The sequence below is a fragment of the Bombus flavifrons genome, chromosome 2 (genome assembly GCF_040668555.2).
Source record: "Bombus flavifrons isolate JBK064 chromosome 2, iyBomFlav1_principal, whole genome shotgun sequence".
NCBI classification, from domain to species: domain Eukaryota; kingdom Metazoa; phylum Arthropoda; class Insecta; order Hymenoptera; family Apidae; genus Bombus; species Bombus flavifrons.
In genome coordinates, this window is record NC_138443.1 from 7,432,682 (window position 1) to 7,454,077 (window position 21,396).

At 39.4% G+C, this 21,396-nt stretch overlaps 1 protein-coding gene and 1 long non-coding RNA gene across 2 annotated transcripts in view; one reads left to right on the forward strand and one right to left on the reverse strand.

Moving 5' to 3' along the window:
* Positions 1 to 21,396, forward strand: part of hwt (SH2 domain-containing adapter heavyweight) — a 252,780-nt gene that overhangs the window by 160,186 nt on the left and 71,198 nt on the right. The window lies entirely within an intron of this gene.
* On the reverse strand, positions 522 to 4,318 carry LOC138190015 (uncharacterized). The gene is made up of 3 exons (XR_011176182.1): positions 4,234 to 4,318; positions 3,823 to 3,958; positions 522 to 1,033 (listed from the first exon to the last, which is right to left on the reverse strand). It is a non-coding gene; the product is annotated as an uncharacterized LOC138190015 (long non-coding RNA).

Consider the following 21,396-nt stretch of genomic DNA (forward strand, 5'->3'; position numbering starts at 1 on the left):
CACCGTTTTCAGAAGTCCCCTGGTTATTCCCTTAGCCGCATGCTCTTTGTACCTCACAGGAATCCCTTTCGTAGCTTCCCGGATATTTCCAGCAATCAACTGAAAACGTTTTCCTATTCTCGCCAATTTGTTTTCATTCGTCGAACGGTCTTAAATTAAGGGAAACCGAAATGTTTGCTGAACGAGCGACTGCGCTCGTAAAATGAGAGCTTTATGGGCGCGGCGAATTTATCGGTATTTGTACATGTACATAATACGTTTCTTTGGGAGAATCTAAATGAAATTGGCTACTGTTATCGGGTATCGTATTATACGAATGTTGTGTACTGTGAAATTCCAGCTAATTTTATATTTGAAGGCAATTCGATTCTAAGATGATTTTTGATAACATCAAACTTCAGATTTCGAATTTCAAACTTAACATTTTTGGGATTTTAAATTTTCAAGTTGGAAATATTGAATCTAAATTTCTATCAGCGCTTTCTGTAGCTTTGTATACTTTTATTACAGTTTTCATTTATTTACATGTTATTACAAATTACGTAGCTATCTTAGCTACAGAAAGAAAGGAATATAACTATAAATGTATTCAGTGTACTATTGTGCCTTCTCGTGAATCGAATCGGAAATGTGTTCACGTTGGAACATCAACTTTGGTCTAGTCAAGCATTGCCTGATAGCGAGTTGGTTTATCAAACGTCGTGGTACTCCAACGTCTCTTCTCAAATATACACACGTCAGAAATGCGATACACGTGCTGAAACGAGAGAAGATTCGTTCTCCGCTAGGAAGATATATTTTCACAGCGAAGTCGTCGAGGTTTCTAACAAGGTGACCGCAATCTAGCCAGTACAGCACCCAATTAGCGATGACCCGAACCGGCTCAATTCCAGTGGCCCTTAAAACTATGAAATTAGTTCTCTAGGACTGAGCACTGCCTTTCCCTTGGAATCACCCTTTTCCATCCCTCCCCTCCTTTCTCTTCTCCTTCCTTTCCCTCTCTTTACGTTTTCTTACGAAAGCGTCACGGAAGCTAGAACAAAGATGTTGATGACGCTCAGCAGAGTAACTCGTTGTTGTGGAGACAAGGCAATTGTAAGAATTGAAACAACAGTGAGTGTGAGAATGATGAAATTTGACGAATGTCGTGCATTACTTAGAAGTGGGAGATCTCTACGCTTTTGTGAATAATTAGAGAAGCACAATTGAATAAGGTTATAAGAAGATGGAAAATGTACTTGGGAAATTAGATACAGAATGAGCTTCTCGTTTTTAACAAAGTTTTCCATTCTCAGTAAATAAAGAAATAAATAACTTGCAGAAAATTAAATTTATTAAATTCCATGAGTCTTCTTTATCTTTAATCTTTTAAATTGAAATTAAAAAAAAAGAAGGTAATTTCTAACACAGCATTTCTTTCATCACACAGCTACTAACGAGATAAATAAAATAGCTACATGGAAACTACTACGTACAATTGCAAAACCATTTCCACCCCGTTGGCCGGGGTATAAAGGAATTCCACGATGAAAAGAGTCGTTGTTAGGATGAACATCTCTGAGCGTTGTCGGTGGGTTGTTTGAAGTGCGGAACTTTTACGAATACCTCGCGTGGTCGTGGAAATTTTACGGTACAATGAAATCGTGGAAAGACGAAGGGAAACGTTGGTTGAGATTACGGATGAGACAAATCAGAGAGAAGAAGAAGATGTAAACGGTGATTAATGTGACAGACTGTCCTGAATAATTGCTTAATTAAATTCATGTATCATGCGGTATTACAGGACGCGCGTTACGATTCAGCCCTTTGTAACGACCCTTTTGATGCGAATTTCCTATCTCGACGGTATCTCGTGCCTCCCTTCGAACCAGTTATTATGGTCCGAATTCTGGCTTATTGATATTGATCAGGAATGCAAGAGCATATCGATTAATTTTTTGATACGATCAAATTAGGAGAAGATAGATGATATTACATGTATTATAAGAATAAATAGAGTTTTATAAAAAGAAAAAAGCTAAGTTAAGACAATTAAAATTTTCGAAATATTTATGGGAAACATGTTTAATCCTAGCGTCAAATAGAAAGAGAATTTTATTTAAATGAGACTAATCGACATTATTTAAAATTTTCAAATGACTTCTCTCTGCGAGAAAAAGATACCACCACTTATCATACTTTTCGTATATATGTTTGATTTCTTTGGTATAACCATCGGAACGTTCATAATTCATATGGAATCTGAATCACGCCAACGCATAAACGGAACGCATAGGTTACAAGATAGTCACACTTAACACGATGGTGGTTTCGGTCGACAAACTGGCGATATTGAGATCCAGGCACATCGTCTTCCTCAACCGTAATACCCTCGAAGCATTTGAATCAATTACTGCCTCGGGGTTCTTAGGCGCCCCTATCCCGCATTACAAACGGGTAGTCCGGCGCAAACTGAATTAATTAAGTGTCCGTAGGTACGAAACGAAGCCGACATTGGCCCGTACACCGTCTACGGGATATTCGCGGACCCGTTACGATCCGTTTTGCGACGGTTCTCGCGCTTAGAGAACCCGAGTAACCCTAGCCAGTATCCGCGAAGATCGGTTGATCGGACCGCTTAATTGTTACCGTCGACCCTGTGTCGCGGCTTTCGAATCGCCGGCTCGATAACGTCGTTATCGCCCAGCACGCGATTATCCTTGCCACGGCGCCGCAAACCCGCAGGACATACCCGTAGGGACGCGAATCCAGGGGTAGAGTTTGATCGGTACGTATCTACTAGATCCTCATACCCTGACTTTTCGATACCAACGAGTTAGATGGAGCAGTTGACTAAAAGGAGACCTGGACGTTCTTGCAGATTTAATTCCTTAAATTTTGTTATACCTAACCGGTCAAGAATACGCAATCTTTACAAATTATTAGAGATAACTGATAGCTCTGTAGCGGCACATGAAATAGAGGACAATTTGAATCATGTTGTTGTTTTGCCTCGGAGTATCAATATCGTTAGGAAACACGTAATGTAATAATAAATAAACTCCGGGCAAAACAATGTCGCCGCTACGTGCAACCGTTGAACGAAGACGAATTTGAATTTTCTAACTCTCCCCCGACCAGTATAAATAAACGGACGCAACCGAAAAGAGTACAGTTATCTAACAGTTATCGATCAGTATCTACGAGTATCTATCGAGCATTTATTGAGTATTTATACACTGTAGGAGCGTCTCAGCGAATATTGTCTGTATAATAATTTATTTAATTATTTAAATATATTCGACGGTTTCAACAACGAGCAATAACGTCTAATAAATCTCACGATCAAACATCCTCTACACAAGTCCTTTATAGCTATATGCAATATAAAATTATAAAATTGTCAAAGCTTTATGCAATCGAAGTTTATAACCCAGAACTTGCCAATTCACTGATGTAACTACTTGGTAAATTATTATGTGAGAGGGTCTTAATCTTGGGCAGTTAATTTCCAGAGGATTCGTTGAAGAATTTGAAATTTTGACGAGAATTTTCTGGAAGTCGGAGCAAGCAAAGAGTTTGTTTGATAGGAAATTGGAGTTATGTGAAGAGGTTGGGTGAAGGACGATGTAGGTTGAAAAATGTTTGAAAGCGTGAAAGTTGAGAAGTCCTGCTTTGATTGCGAATGGAAAATATTCGAGTAAGAGTTCCAATGATAGATAAACTGATTTTCTTTTTTTTCATGGCTCTACCTCTTTTAACGTGCCTCTTATATACGTGTCTTCTTCTCTTTTCGTATTTTCTTCTGAAAGCTTTTAAATGGTCATGCCCTCTTTGCTATACCTTTATACATGTTGTTTGTAATTCTGTTTCGATCAAGTTTCCGCTGTTACTTTTTCCTCATCTTCTGTCTTAAATTCTTCCTTATTGCACCTGAAGTTCGTATTTTCATCCATTTCTCTCCTATCCTTTCTAATTCCTTACAAATAAAATAAAAATTGAAGTAAATTGAAAAAATATACAGACAAAATTTGCCTATTATTTCCTTAGCTCTCCTTATCCATTATCCTCTGATATCCAATAAAGTATTTTCCTATTAATACAATCGCTGTTTCTACACATTTTTTTCTATTTTCCATTTCTCATTCGCTTACACATATTTAAACCAAATCCCCCATAGAGATTTACATTTGCAAGCAATAATATGTTGCAAAGGCTAGCTTCGAACACACAGTCGTACACACTTAAACATACCTTTTACTGTCCTTTTGCCTTATACTAAGGTACCTCTCATAACATGACTTTTCAATAAACACGGAGGCAACAGACGGGAAGAAAGCGTTCTCAAACAGAAAGGTCAAACGCAAAAGCAATATCATGAGAGTTGAATATTCGACGATACACAAAGCGACATACCTATACATGTATACATATCCAACTGAATTGTCGTATTCTGTATGCACGAAACAAACAGCGAGCGTTTGCGGAGACTACCATTTTCAGTTTTCCTTATCTCTGACGTCACGTCATGGTAGAACGATTAAACTTTTCCCCAGGTCCGACTACCACGTTACTTCCTTCCAGCGTGGACAATAGCTTCGTCGCGAGGGGAACTCTCGACAATGCACTATTTACATTTTCAACTGGAACTTTCTGGTGATCAGATTCTGTCGTTTCTTCGTCGCGAACATCCAAGTCGATGGCTGAACTCGTCGAGAATCTCGAACTAATGAACCTGCAAGGCAACCGATATTGGCACGCCACGCGTAACAAATAGCCCTGTTGGATAAATAAATTTAGCGAGATGAATGTTGGATCCTGGCCAGACTGCTTTGTAAAGTTCGAAGTCATCGCGCTTCGCAAGCTCCCTCGTAATGATTTATTTTGCTGGCCGGTTGTGTATTTTATCTTGCTTGACAGTGGTTAGAGGAGGGCGAGCTGGTGGTATTATGCAGACATTTTTATTCTCCCAAATAGGGGAAACGGGATAATCTATTTTTCATCGGTTGATTTTCGGGCCAGGTTATTAATTTCTTTCAGCTTCTCTTAAACTTCTTATTTAAAATTTCATCTAAATATTAATTTCTTTTAATTTCACTTGAATTTCATGCTTAGGGTGTTTTTAGAGTTAAGAGAAGAATTTCGAATTCTTCCTTAGTGTATGATGTTTTATTCTTAAGATTTTTATAAACATGATGTGTGTAAAGTGTACTCGATTTCTTCATAAAGGTGTAGCTTTATGTATGTTGTATCTTTTGGATCTTATATTTCATCTTAAACGAGAATAATATTGCCTTTACATATGTATGTGGAACGTGCACGTGCACTTTTTTCTTCCACTTCTTATATTATCATTCTTGCGCATTACCATTGCTATCGTCATAAATCATATCCCGGTATAAAAGTAACTGCATTAAATCATATTTCTTTCGAGGTACCTCATTTTTTGCAAGTACTTTCTTTTTATATCCTTTCTGCAACATATATGTAAATCTTCTTCGTCTATGTTTTTCATTATACATTTATTGTTTAATTACATAAAATTAACATTTTAAAGCACAAGGGTAGAGGTTTAAGAAATAATTAAAAATAACAATAGACTCTTACAATTTATAAGACATCACAATAATATTAAAGTCATTAAAAGTTCCATAAGAAAATCACACTTCGAAACCTAGTCGGAACTCGTTCTCACATAAAACCTTCCGCCATTATTAAAATTTCGCTTTCACGCGTATCTGTCTGTCGCTTGAAGCAGCGGTAACCTGTCCCGTGTAAACAGTTCAGCCACCCATTTCCCATATTCATTAGAACATCGTTTCATCGTTACGATCTCTATGAATCCGACGATTTACGCGTAATTTACGTACTCCAATTATTATCCGGTGAAGGTTAGTACCCTCTCGTTCGAGGTAGCGTCTATCCACCGCCATAAAACTCACGGCACAGGGTATTCTGCGCCCCTTTACGAAAACAGGCTGCCGTACTAGCATAAGAGGAAGGTGCCTTTCATCGAAATCGGCTTTGCATGGTTTAATCTGCGAGCAGCCTCGTTCGCTAGCTCCCGTAATAATTCAGTGAAAAATTCATTGGCAACGAGTCATATGATATGGTCGCCTTTATGCTTGGACATGATCAACGTCAAGGATTGAAAGACTATCTGAATATCGTATGAAATAATCAACGATAAGTAGTGTTATTCATAAGCATTACAGTTCCTCTTACGTTACTTCTTGTAATTTCGAGTAATTTCTCTTTAGCAAGCGCATTCTTGGTATCGATTATCTCAAGAAAAATATTCGCACTTTATTCTTTCGATCGAATGGAACGACAGTTTCAATTTAGTATTAGTTACATTGAACTAAATACAGATAGATTGGAAATGTGATTTGTAACCTTTGTACATCTGTAGCCGCCAAAATTTTCATGTGGCATCATTCATCCCAAATCTTCACATGCATTCGCAAGTCTTCCTTCATCAATTAGCCAAATATCCTATCATCGACATTATCTCAATCTTCAGTTATATACTATTTCTAACTAAATCACTCAGGTCACACGCCCTGCAGGTACATAACACAGAAATGCATATGCGTATCTAAGTTCTATCCAACATCTATCCAACCCGTATTCAACGCAACATTCATCCATGAAAGCTGAATTATTGCAGCATATGCAGTCTGCGTGGAGATTAAACCACGCGAGTAGGTGGATTCTGCGGGTAGATAAGCGTCGGAGAGGCTCGTAATCGAATGGAAACAACGCGTATACACGCAGAAGGAAGGACCAGGAGCTGGTCACCTAGGGTTCCCGTTAAAGAGGGAACCGTCGAAAACCGATGGCAGTGCGGTTGGCCGCAGTGCCCGTGTTAGGCAGTTCATGTTGCGGTAGCGTTTCGAAAAGTTGCAGGGCTGGGAGGGTACGCGCGTATCGTCGTTAGCCTGATCCGTGTCGCTGCGGATTTGTACGTCAAAATTCGTTCGTGCCGCGTGGCACGTCTCGTTAATTATGCACGTATGCGAGCGTGATACGCGCCGATCCTGGAAAAGCCCCGGTAACAAGCTTGATGCCAAGCGTAGCTGAAGCAAGTGAAGTCTGGGGACGTGGAAATCAATGCCCGACGCATCCACGTCCATTTTGATGAGATTCCGTTTCATCAGGGAGACTCGTATGCGCTCCGTTCTCTCGCTCTTCTCTTCTCATCTCGCTTGGTTGTTATAACGCGATCTCTGTATCCGCGACGTGCGTGTATGGAAGTTAACGAGTCAAAAGAGGACGAGTTTGGCGGGTCCATTAGCATCAACGTACACGTTGATTAATTTTGAGAAACGGGGGATGGAGGTCGATTTGGTAGATTCTGTCGATGCGTGGTGAAGAATTAAGCGAATGTAGGTTTATGGTCGAAGAGGCAAATATATTTTGCATTATAATTTGATTGGTTATGGTTTAGTGGATTCGTGGTTGGCTACTGTGAGTGTTTGTTCAGTTTCCTGTGGCGGGATGGTGACTGTACCGGTGTTTTCCATGAACATGTGGAATTATCGGTTGGATGATCGTTTAAATATGAGGAAATTGGAAATAAAAACGGAGAAATTGAAGAAGATACACGTGTAATAATCGATATAAATTTAGCAAGTACATTGTAAACAAAATGTTATAGGATTTGAATGTGAAATTGGTAAACAATTAAGAGCATCTACAAATTCCTAATATCTTAGGTACACGTATATTTTTTGTAATTAATATAAATTTAATATGTCATGAGATCTGACGTTAATTCCTAATTTTCTAACAACAATTTTGTAGTGTAAAAGTAAATAAACGGCGAGAATGATATTTATGGTTTTAAAATGAAATAAAATGCGACGAAAGCGAGAAAGATCTTTCCATGGGGGAGACGGTGACGCGTCACCTGCAGCTGCTTCGAACATTTTCTCTATCCGGAGCTTTAAAAATACCACTCGTTTGCACGTAATCCTTATGAAAGCCCCGTAATTTCGTAGCCTCGAACTTCACGTTGGCCGCGACCATTCGTCATACTTACCGATCCCAAATTGGTCCTGTACAGCAGACTGGATAGAAAATATCACCGTAATCCCTACGGATTTGTGAACATTTTTTGGTCCTGTGCGTGCGAGCTTCAGAAATAATGTCTCCATTTATTTGTCATAATCGATCTATTTCGTTATGCAATGGTACATGTATGTACACAGTATTAAAAGTGATATTACACTATGTTCGACTTTATGTACTTTTAAAATTACTGTTTTATTAAGTTTCATGATAAAATACGTAGAAACAAAGAATATTTTGTCAGCATAATCTTATCACGTTATTTTAGTATTGTTTAAATATTTATCACAAGTATTAAATACAATATTAAATATAAAGGATGTTTAAATTATTTGTTTGATTAATTTCTCAGAATTCCCTCGCAAGAAGGTACCCTCATTTTCCTCCCTTTGTGGCCTGATCTTCTAAGAACGCTGTTCCTTAATCTCTAGGATAACACAACGCGGGTTTGCGTGCTATCTCTGATCTCTCTCGCGCATTTCCCCAACGATCTACCCTATGACTTACGATAACTCCGTGACTTCACGTTACGAATTATCGTTAGATATCTGAATCGCTTAATTGTGAGAAACAAAGTTAATTTAATTTTTAATTGTCTTTGATATTTATCCTCCCGTTATTAAAAATAATTGTTATCGCTTCTGATAGTCAGCCCTATCCTTTTGAAAGGGTTGGAAACACATCGTTATTAACATACAGGATATAGTAGACTTCCGTTTATAGCAACTTATTTGGAGATGAACGGTTCGTATAACAGAAATTCAGTGATTCTTTCCACTACCTATGATTTATATAATAAAAATTCACATTTAAGACACGATTACGAGAATAAACAGAGGTTTGTTGAATCAGATGCTGAAATTTCGTTAAAAATAGACACACGTCTTCTGTATATAAAACATTTATCAAAAATCCTCTTAAATTCTATGGCATCTCACGCGAATCATAAATTGCTTCAACTTGCCATTTTTTCAAAGAAAACACGCACATTACGTAATCGCGCTAAAATGCAACTCCAGCGACGAAAGCCGCGAAGCTCGAATGCCTGGAGGTGGATTTTATTCTCTCGATTGAATTCTAGAGCGCTTGGTGTTAGTTGCCAGCTCTCGCCTAGTCTCGAGTCATGGAATCGATGTGGACAGGAAAGTATCGGTGAGACGTATCGAAAATTGAATCGTGCTGCTTTCGAACTCCCCTCGATGCACGTATTGCGAGTGGCAGCGCATGTCGAATGATTTTTCGGTAAATCCAATGTGGAACTCTGGACGTGTCATTCTGGTAATTAGATCGTATCGACGTAAATACACGCGTGTTTCTACGGCAAGCAAATCGTCCAGGCTCTTTAACCACCCTCTTCCGTTGCCACGTAGCGAGAGCCGCAACACTGGCGAATTAATTAACGAGCCAGCCGCATTAATGATGTAACGTCAGGATTTACGGTACATCCGGCATCGAGGGGATCGATTTCCCTCTTTCCCGACTCTTTCTATCATCTCTCTCTTCTCCACGTCTTCTCATCTGGTTGCAGGATGAGGACGAGGAAGAACTTGGTTCGAAATTGCGATGCATTGTTCGCGTCCGCGGTTCCATTTCGCTATCAATCGCGGGCTAAACGGGTACAATGACGGTAATGGCGTCGAATAAGTCGACGGTGACTCGAGACTAATGTCGGTTGATGCATGGCACCGTTTCTGCCTGGTAATAATCTCGCGGCTGAAATGTATAATTACTTTGGAAAAATGGACGCCCCCGTTTGCCTGAGAGCATCTCGTTTGTTTCAGAATAACGAGATTAATTTCGCCCTCTTGAATATTTCCGCTCGCGGGGTACAACCGACGCGAAAATGAATTCTCCGGTATTTATAAATGTTTAATTTGTTAGGGCGAACAGTGTTTTATTATTTTATTCTTTTGTTAGATTTCTTTATATAGCGTTATTATCTTTCCTGGTATAAGTGCGTTCATTTCGAATAATTTCTTCTACCTGAGGGATGATTAACAGATGAGGAGATTAGTCTGTTTAGGTTTTGGGTTATTTCAATTACAATTTTCTGATCATTAAGTAAATAAGAATCACATTGTAGAGGAACGACAAGAATAAATGTATATTGCATGATTTTGTGACTATCGGTATATGAAAATAATATCGCAATATGTAGGTTCCAAGAGGAATGGGAGAGGTAATATTCGCAAAATTTGTAAATGCTGTTTGTAAATGTCCTAATAAATACTTCCGTGAGCCTATATCCTTTCCCTCGTACAAACAGACCATATTGCTATATTACCCTCTTCTGTCCATCATATATTTAACCCATCGATCTAATCACGTTATACTGCACCATTTCCTCCACTCTGGACGCAACTCCTCCATTAAATACCGTCCCAATTCAAATTCCCCGTACGTTTGTTCCCTTTACTCTCTCATTGGGCCATTCATAATCTGGTGCAAACCCGACAGCAACATTCGACCAGACGATTCTTGAATCCCTACCATCTCTCTCTCTCTCTTAGCTGTCGGTAATTAGCAATCACGCGGCACCCTTTTCATCATCTCTTGCGTCACGTAACATTACTCGTCGGAGCCGGCATTAAATGTACCGCGAGTTATTAACGACGTTTGGCTTCCTTGGGCCCAATTTTGCGTGTTTCCGCCTAAAGCAGATTCCACACGGCGCGTCGAGAAAGAGAGAAGGGTTGAAAGCGTGTTCGACGAACTGCGAACGAACGATAACGCGAGCGGGCCACCTGCGTCTCGCACGACTTCGCAGAAGTCGGCGACGTTTGGGGGACGACCCTTTTAAGTGGCGACAAAGGTACTGCGTTTCCAGCCCTCGCAAGACCTACCCTTACGTAATATCTTGCCGGTAGTCGGATCGCGGGCTACCCTCCTTTTTTCCGGCTCCTTCCCTCTCTTCCTTCTCTTTCTCACCCCTATTACCCCCCCCCCTCTCTTGTCCCCTAGGCTCTTTGTTTCTTCGCCGAAGGATATTTTCAAGGGTTCAGTGCGCGTTAATGGACGATTTAGCGTTGCGAGGTCTGTCGTGACCGAGAAGGGCGACGAAGGTAAGAGACCTTGTCCTTTCTCGCGGATTTTTGCTGTTCGCTCGCGTGTACCGGAGAAAGGACAGGTTTATCGTTAATACCTTACGCGCTTACGTTGGGGATGGGGGATAGACGGTGAACGAGTTCGTGTAAAAAGCTGTATGAAAGAGTGAAGATGGAGGAGGATAAAAAGGGAAATGAGTGGGGTGATTGCCAGTTTTGGTCCCTTTAATGGATTCGTCAGAAAGGTTATTTAGATGTGTATTCGATGGAGGATGAATATAATATTTATATTTGAGCAAATGTAATGTAACGTGATGAGTGTAACGGAACACATTTCAGACCAAAAGTGTTGTCGTCTAAACCGAAATTTTTTATTTCTTATTCGATTTACATCGCGAATTCTCAATATACAGCGGCTACAAGAAATAATTGCACGCTGATGTATGTATTATAATATTCACTAACTGATCAATTAAACTTCTAATGATTTACTACTGTTCATATTCATATGAAAATTTGACGCTATGGATGTGAAACATATCTTCCTTTTTTTCTCTCTTTCTTCATAAACAAGGCAAATACTCTGAGTCGTAGACTCCATAATTAAAATCGACTGTCAATCACTAACTCCACAATTGAGAACGCTCCACCATTACCTAAAGTCCCTCTCGAAATATTCCAAACTTCGTCCACGATTTTGTATTGAGTTCCGTGTTGTGCGAGTCTTTCCTCGTCGTCCACTGATCGCGGTTGGCGCGTCCTGAAAGGCCGCTGTCGAGTACGCGAATATCCGACTGGTTCACAGCTGATCGGGACGAACGGCTGGCAGGAGTTGCGAGTAGGGGACAGATTTTAATAAACCGGAAGCTTATTGTACGGTTCGTTCGGCTGTCTCTGGCGACTATAGACGCTATCAGAAAGAGAATGAACGTCCGCGAGTCTCTGTTGGCCGCGACAGCGAAGAAGACAGCGAAACGACAGGCAGCCGAGTGTCGCGAAGGGAAAAAAGGGAGAGCAGTGGGGAGGAGGTGGAGAACGTGGAAAGAACTGGAGCCCTGGGGGCTGCATTGTTGCAGTGCCGGTGATTACGACTGGCAAGCGAACTCCTTCTACTTTTTTTTTTGCAGCAAGTTCACCGAGTGGTTCCGCCCAGTCGAGATGCCCTCAAGGTCCCGTGTCTTGTTATCACCCTGGCCTCGTGTCTGGCTCTTTAAGTATCGTTCCTTTTCCTACGATCTGCTTGATTGCGTCGTTAAAACCGAGGTCGTAGTGGCTATTGCCTGCTGCCTACGCCACTTCTTCCTTTCCGATGTTTCGCCCACTCACGCGCCATTTCTCGCTGTCTAAATCTCGAAAGCTCACCAGACAAACGAGATATTTCATTCTTTCCAGCGTGAAACAGCTTCTTCTTACCGTTCGGGATTCTTTGAGGCTACCAGTTGCTTAAGATGCTACGACGTCCTTAAGTAGATCTTCAGCAGATTGGTGGTATTGTTGGTTCCTTGCATAGATGATGATGTACTGGTAACAAGTAATATACGGTATAATATTAGCTTTCAAAAGTATTATCTTTCTTTCTATAACATTCCTAAATAATGTAATAAATTCTTAACGCGTAGTATCTTCTCTGTTAATGCATTACAATTATAAACGTAGTTGCTCCATAGGTAAAGAAGTATTCGTGAACAACAGAATACGAGAACCGACGAAACTACACCAATTCGAAATATATTACGATTTTCTTAATTATTTAACAATTACGGATATATATCAAACCTACCATACCACATATTATAATACCAAAAACGTTAATCTCAATGAATAAGTCTGAGAAAAAGGTTCACAGTGGTGCATTTCCTAAGGTGATCTTATACGGATTCGTTTAACCATAGTGATTGAAAGCGTCCATTACCTTCGATGGCTGAGTCGTCTCACGATAATCTCAGCAGCCCGCAGCAACGGGACGCTGCTAGTCACGCGGAAGGGTTGAACCGTGTCGTTGCAACCCCTGCAGGTACCCGCGCTCACCAACACCAACACATTGATCCACGTCCACCCACACACAAGCATTCTCACCCTTCAACTGCGCGTATAGATACTCGTAGAAACGGCGTGATTGTTCCGCCGGTCTCTCTATTGGGATAAACGTCGACCCCTCCTTATCACCCCTTATTCTATGATGGAGAGGGTCCTTCCACAGTCGCGGGAACGGAACCCCATCGCCTAAGGGGCTGCTAATTGATTTTAGAAGTTCCTCCTTCGGGCCATCCTCCTAAACCTCTCCCCCGTTTTCCTCTCGTACGTCGAACACTGAGTTTTCGAGAAACACGTCGACGCTTCCTGTCGTCTTCGTCCCGTAAGAGTGCTGTTCCTAAGTCGTCTTAGAGATACTCTGGGTACATCGTTCACCCTTGTTTCTTGTTAAACGGAGCTCACCGGAAACCCTCTCTTTATCCGAGGAAATCGAAGTTTCGCCAAAGTCGCGATAATAACGAGGCGAAGATCTAACGGTGGGGGAAATCAGTTTTATTTCTGTTTAAGGGATGTTTGGTGTTTACGTTAAAGATCGGGCGACAATTAAGAGGAGCGTCGAGGGCATTGTTAACACGGCGATCGATCGTGGGCTGTGATTGGAGGTGCACGGTTAACAGAATTGATCGTGGATTGCGACTGTAGATGCATCGATGTGAAACAGGATAGCGGAGGAGGTTAAAAAGGTCAAGAGGTGTATTTCGGAGAACGTCTCGATTCTTTGGGAAGAGAGAAAAAACTGGGTCGTGAAGTACGGTCTTATTTTTTTTCTTTTTTCGAACCACGTCTTATTTTTGGAAGATACTTTTGAACAGAGTTTAGGTATATTTTAAGTTTTTAATAAGATTACCTCCGTTTGAGGGTAATTTTGGTGCTGTAAGAATATCGCGAGTGCATCCAAAATAGGTGCTACTTTCTACTCCATCAACTCTTCTGCTTTCATCATTGAAGTCATAGCCTAGAAATAACATTTTAGTGAATTACATCGTTACATCGTTATAATGACATTATCAGGCATTCAATTTTGTTTAGTTTAGAAATATGAAAGTTCTCGGAGTTAATCTTTGCAAATATCTCAAAATCGTCTATTTCCCAGATGAGTCGCTTTTCTAACAAGCTAACGATATGAATACATCATTTCGATTTAAGCTTAGCTTGCTTTTACAACGTTGAAGTTTCCATATAATCGGTAGTTACATCGCTCCCCTTTAATCTAAGCAAACGGAAGTACGCCAAAAAAATTCATATTCCTACAACGTTCTTGCCGCTGGAAAAAAGTTAATTATTTCCCCCAGTGAGGGATGGAGAGCAATCTCCATACTCGTCCTACGCATTCATCGTGGAAAATTCGTGTATTTCATTTGAAGGATCGTTTCAACTTTTACCTGAAGGGACGTTTTCGAGGGAGGATTTTCTACTTGCGAGACGCTTAACCGTTGCCCCGCACTTCGCTGCGAACTTTAACAATCCTCCATAATTCGTCCACCTGGAGTTGAAGTCCACACGATGAAGACACTCTTCTATGGATGACACGCAACGCTCGGGGATCACTCGGTCGAAGTTTCTCAAGATCTTAGGGACCAAGGTAGTCCTAGCGTTCGTATAATTGAGCATCGTGTCCTTTCGACGTCTGGATGGTTCTTCATCCCTTCGAAAACATAGCGTTAGTTGAGGACGACTTGGTCCGGCTGACTTCGTCCAAAGTTTGCCTCTCAAAGGACAAAAAGGTTGCGTGTGGGACAAAAAGAAAAAGAAATTCATGGATTGTACATTAAGATGTAAAGGTAATTCATAGATGAATTATATTGGTGAATGTGTTTTCGTGACGTAGATTAATGGTCTATTAGTTTGTGTTTTATAAAATTTTTGTTTGTATATTTTTACAAATTTTTTAAGCAATGCAGAATATCTTTACCATTTTCTAATGTACCTTCCTTCATGGTAATATAATCTTCAGCGTATAATACAGGTCAGTACCGTCGAATTTAAACAATTTAAGAACTTTTGTTTTATGTACTTCTTTTGCAATTCTGTAATACGAACTTTTGTATTATTTCCATCCTCAGTTGAAGAACGTGTTCTAAGCTTTATCTCTTCGACTATGACATTGAATCGCATCTTCAGTAAGTTCTACAAATTATAAATAAAACTCGTACGATCCAGCAGAACTTCACAATTTCAAGAAACACGCTGGATATATCCCGTAAACCTGTTTACTATAATACAATGGATGAAATTGTGTGTGATTAAATAGAGACGCAATATTCACGAGCGTTCTTTCATCTCAGTGAGGGTAGAAGGACTCGTTAAAGAACCTTTGTCGAGAGAAGTTCAGAGTAGAAGACGGCGTTGAAAGAGACGGAGATCGGCGGGAAGCAAGAAAGACGGCCTGAGTCTAAAGATACCGGCCGATTAGAGACCGTTGTGACAACCCCTAGTCCAGCTTCTTATTGCATAGACCCGTTTCCACTCGTTCTACAGGAGGTAGAGTCTCTCTTCGCCGACTTTGAGACGAGTTTCGCTCTCTCTTTGAAGAGCCACGACCCTTCGTGACCCTATAAGGGGGTCGTAGACGCGACAAAAAGGTCTGTGGTCCTTCGGTGGCACATTTCTGTCCGATTGGAAGGACCAAAGGACCGAGGGACACGCGGATCCGTTTAAATGAAGACTAAGGGAGTACCAGACTCGTCCTCCAATTCGTGAAATCACAGAATTCTTAGCTTCGATCTTTTTTTCCTCTTCTTTCTTTTTTTGCTTTTTTCTTTCGCCCCCTTTTTTTCTTCGTTCCATGGTATTTGTTCCGTACGATCCTGGATTGACTCGTTCCATCTCGATTAACTCTGATTTGACTTCTGTTTGTATTTCTCTTTGATGGAGTTCTTGTTGGATACTAGGAAAAGGAACAGTAGAAATTTGGAATGAAAGAAAGATGGATTATGGAATTGTATCTTTCTTAGTTTCTTTTTAAAGACTATCGTCTTTAATATGCTTGAGATATATTTAATTTTAAAAGATATAACAGAATGCAATATATAAATATTGTGTAAATACAGTGTTGTGTAGATGTGCTTATCTATCAATACAAGAAATTTTTATTTTTAGAAATGATGTTTGGGATATGTAATAGCATCAGAGAAGAGGTACAGAATAGATCTGACATGCGATTCTTTTTCGTGTTCCACGTTTTAGAGCAGAGGAGGTCACTTGACTCCTTACTATTTTCATGTCACATGCATCGTTATCGATTCGGTATAGTACTGACCTACAACTAAATTTTTTTATGAAATTATTAATAAAATGTAGAAAAGGAGATCCTATAAGTGCAACGAAGAAGTAGAATTCTATACTTCTACGATACTTCAAAAAGCTTTGTATATTATTAAAATAATAAATTACTGTAGTCACATTACGTACATTGGACATGTACGTTATATACCATCGGAATAGTAAATCACTGTACGATAACAGTTAAATTATACGTTCGATTAGTTTCAAATAAAATTTTATATACTTGAAACATAAAAATTTGAATTTTTGATCTTCTCTATTTCCATTCCTGTATTCTCAAATCAATTATTAATTATATATTATTAGGTATAGGTAATCTAAGTCTCAGAAACTTATAACACAATTTATTAACAACCCAAACAGGCAAATTACGTTCAATGGAAAGAGCAAAAGATTAACGAGAAAATTAGAAACCCAAATGAAAGACCAAACGAGAAGAACAAATATATCACCGAAATCCTATTTCTCTATCTTTTGTTTGAATAAACGGAGTGCCTGCAAACGGACTAATTATGTTCGTTGCATCGTTACAATTTTTTGAGGGGGTAGAAACACTGATTTTTTTTCAAGATTGTCTATCCTGTCCTGAGTCAATGATAGTATTTTGAATCTGTATTGCTAAATTTATTACATCAATAAAGAACCAAATGACCAAAACATATATAAACTTCAAACTCACAAACTATAAGCTATAATATGTACTATATACTATATATTATACTACTATGTACTGTAAACTATAAACTCATAAACTATAAATTCATTTACTCATAATACATCTTTCGTATTTTCGTATTTCTCCAATATTTATTATTTTCCTACTTTCTCTTATTTCATTTGCTTCAAAACGTGTAACTTCATCTCTATCGTCACGACGAAACGATCGAGATAATCTTTCAACTCTTTAGTCGTCGCGAAACGGTACCCACGGGACCAACTAATATAACGTAACGAACAAAGAAAAACGAGTGGACGAGGCTTTCGATTCAAAGTCTGCTCGCAAAGCATCGAACCTATCCAAGGGGTGGTCATGGTTTCGCGTGGAAAACGATGTTGAATAGCTCTTAGGGTAAGTTTGGTCTCGTGTCTGGCAGCTGGCCTTTCTCCTCGTAAAACTTTAACGCGTTTACCTTGTACCAGCTCGAGGGCGATATATCTGCGTGTGCAAGATGAACATCTTCGCTTCGAAAAGATTTCGAATTCGGGACCTTTCATTCGTCATCGATCACGATTAACTTCGTTCTCTCTGACCAGTCCCTATTTCTTCCTTTGTTTGCGACAGGATTCCGTAGGAAGTACCATCGTGAGGAAAAAATGGAGTTGTTGCTTGGTATCGTGGTAATTGATGGTAAAAGTAGGGAAGAGAAGATAAATTGGTTGATGATGATGTTCTTCTTATGAAATTTTGGATTCCATTGGATAATCTGCAGTTAGAATTTTAGACACATCTTACAATAGAAATTGATCTTTTCACAATGAAATTTTCAATTCGACGTGTCAGTTTGGTTTTCTCCGAATTGGGATTTCAGACTGATTTTTCTTCTTTCAAGATTATTTTCATATATAATTGTATATTACGGAATATAAATAACAATTTTATTTCAGACAGGTAAAATTACCAAACGAATTTTTAGCAGAAAATATTGAAATCAGCATACCCGTGGAAAAGAAGTTAAGGTTCTGATCACGTGGCGAATTCTTTTCACCGCACAGGTTACGTAGTTCAATTCAAATGCAAATTAGCCCATGAGCTGCTAAATTTACAGTTTACTAACGAGCGTTTAGGGATTCTGTGCAGGCATCAGCGTCAGACCCTTAGCTATTCAAGTTTCAACCCTTCCAAGTTAGGGGTTAATTGTGTCATCGTGATCGATCTGTTTGCGTGATTCGGCTGTTCCTAAACTTGCCCCTGTTCAAACATACTAAGACACCATTACAATAATTTTCTTCTTATTTTGAAAATATTTCGACTGTAATATCCCATATGCATTTTACAATTTAAAATAAATCAATCCTACATTAGAAGCAGCTGTATCCTGTAGTGAAATCAAAACTGTCAAAGGGCAAAGGATAGGAAATTACAAAAGTAATATTTAACCACTATTTTCTGCAGTCTATTTTTTTATCGTTATATTATCCACCTAGTATGTAAATAATTTTTTTGTAAAGTTCTAGATAGTTCCTCGTCTTCATTGAAATAATTGTTTAGGACGTGCCGCTATGGAAATCCATGCGCGATATGTTGGTACAAAATTGAATTTGAAACCCCGTTGCGATATGGCGTTTTAAAAGCATCACGCTAGCAATGTGTTTGTTCGTTTCGGGGCGTGAATTAAAAAAGCATAGTGGAGAAACAAAATTGTGTTTCACATAAAGAATGAAGCGTTTAGCACGGTGTTTTATAGCTTCCGTCTAGCGCTACATTTCGCTCGGTAAATAGCTTTGAGCGTTTCATCGTCTCATGGAACACGTTCCCTGCATAGTTAGACAGAGGAATGGAATCATCCCTTCCGCTGCTTTATCATAGTTTTACGAAACTCACGTATTACCGGATTGTTCCGCGTGATTTACGTTGAAATATTAATTATGCCAGTCACTGCAACAACGCGGCGCAAACTATGTTTGACGTTCGCATAATTTTAATGGCCTCACGTACTATCGTTTAGTATGTGTCGTTGAAGGTATGTTTCATAAATCTTATGTTCAGTTATGTTTTTAATCTTTAATATATTATAATATAATAATAATATATTATAACGAGATTTTAAAAATTCCTACAATTTATTGTTGATGTTATAGTTAGACCCTGATTTTGTGAATAACCGATGTAACTGGTCGAAATTGGTTTCATTAATTACTAATGGACTGTGCGAATTTTTATACATATGCTGTTCAAAAATTTACAAAATATCCAGAATGAAGTACTCGTTGTAACATCTGAAAGGTGAAAGAAATTCTTTTCTTTCTTTGTTTCCTTCCATGTATCCTACCTTTTCCTCTTTCTTGTTTGATTTCAATCAAAAAAAATTTCCAGCGTAATCCCTTCGGTCAATCTCGATGATATCTCTATCCATAAATGATTCAGAAATGTAATAAACAAACAGTGATAATATTGCATCGAATGTGCCGCGAAAATTGGAACAGTTGTAACAGCTAATTTACTACCACCGAGTCAAACGAAATTACCACACATACACGATGTACAAAACGATAAGTCATACGAAGACTTGCGTATAGCAGGGATGGTATTGCGAATGACCAGTTCGAAAGTCATAGGCAAATCGCGGGAGGGGAGGTACTTCCCGGGGGCAAATTTCCGATTTATTCAAGCCCGCTCCCGAATACTTGGGAGCCCATAAAGAGAATGAATGGGATTGTGGCGGTTGCAGCAATGCTTAGGGCTGCTTTAGGGGTTCATGAAATACGCGCTTGCTACCCTCTTTGGACCATGCTCTTTCTCTCTATCGCCATTCTTCTCCTTTCTCTTTTGCTCCAACTTTCTAACGTTCTATATATATCTAAAACCGACTAAAAACTTCTATCGTCAATTTATTTTCTTGTCTTCTTTTTCAATTTTTAGTACTCCGAAAATTTGTTTGCCCCTCAGATTTTTTCAGTTATTCTATAACATTCACCCGGCATAGTCTTATATACATTTTTTTCGAATCCTGTCTAAAATTGTCCACTTCGTTCATTAGACTCTAAATCTATTCCCCTGTCTTCTCCTTTAATCTTTTGTACCTTGGAATTCCTCCATTTCTAAAGTTTCTTCAATCGTGTCATGATATTCAGCTTACGAACACTTTTTACTTCACGAACATAATTTTGCCTTCACTAATGCATTTCGATCGTAATGTATTTCAGTTTATTCTCTTCTTTTCTTCTTTAATTTTGATTCCCTTTATTTTTCCCTTTTTTAAATTTTTTCAGATTCTCCGTAACATTGATTTATAATAGCTTCGTTGTCTCGGTCTTACCTTAATCCATATCCCTGTTTTCCTTTTCGAGTTTCAATCTTCTGAAACCTACTTGTCTCCATTGTTCCATATTATTCAGCTAGCGAACGCGTACTTACATCTCTATCGAATCCTCTCCGCCTGGTTCCCGTTCGTTTAACTCGCTGTTCACCCAAGCTCCCCTTCCGTTGCCGCGAATCGAAACTCTTCGGTCTCGGCGGGGTGGCCAGGCGATATTACCATGAATTTACATAGCCTCTCTCCGAACTCCGAACATATTGCGCCGCTTTGATTTATGCGAAACATTTGCTAAATATTCCCGCTTAATCTCGGCTCCGCGGAATGCCATCGCCGAGGAACCGCCGCGTCTCCTCGCCTGCGTCTCCTTCGACGAAAATCGCCGTGAGGCGAGGGTCCGAAACGAAAAGGCTTCGAAGGGGATCGCGATTTCACCCTAGCACGCGCGCCCGCCTTTTTTTCTTCTCTCCGCGACTCGATGAACGGAATTAACACTCGTATATTGCCCCGATGTCGAAGGGAGTGGAACTATGAAGAGGGGCACTTGCCGATTTTCCCTCTTCTCCTCTTTGCTTTTTGTTCAGCATTGAATGGATCATAAAGCGAGGTAGCTTGTTTGGTAATTTGTTTATTTTTTTCACTTTGAGAAGCGGTTGTACTTTGGGGTGAGCTTACTTTCCTTGACAAAGTGATGGTATCGCAGTTATGGGCGGACTCCAGATTTCTATGCGCTTATGGAAAATTTCGAAGCACATAAATGTATATGACGTGTAAAGATATGCAAAATTTTCAAAGTGGAATTCTTGTTATGATATTTATTGGATGAAATGTTTTACTTGCGTATGTTCAGTTCTTCAGTATCTTTCATCCCTAAACTATTTATGAGTATTGTTCCTTTCAGATCTTAAGGCAATGTTGATCTTTTTTCTTTAATTACAAATGTTTTATGTTTTATAAAACGATGAAATATGAGTATTCATCGAAAAAGGAATATATTTCTCTTGTAT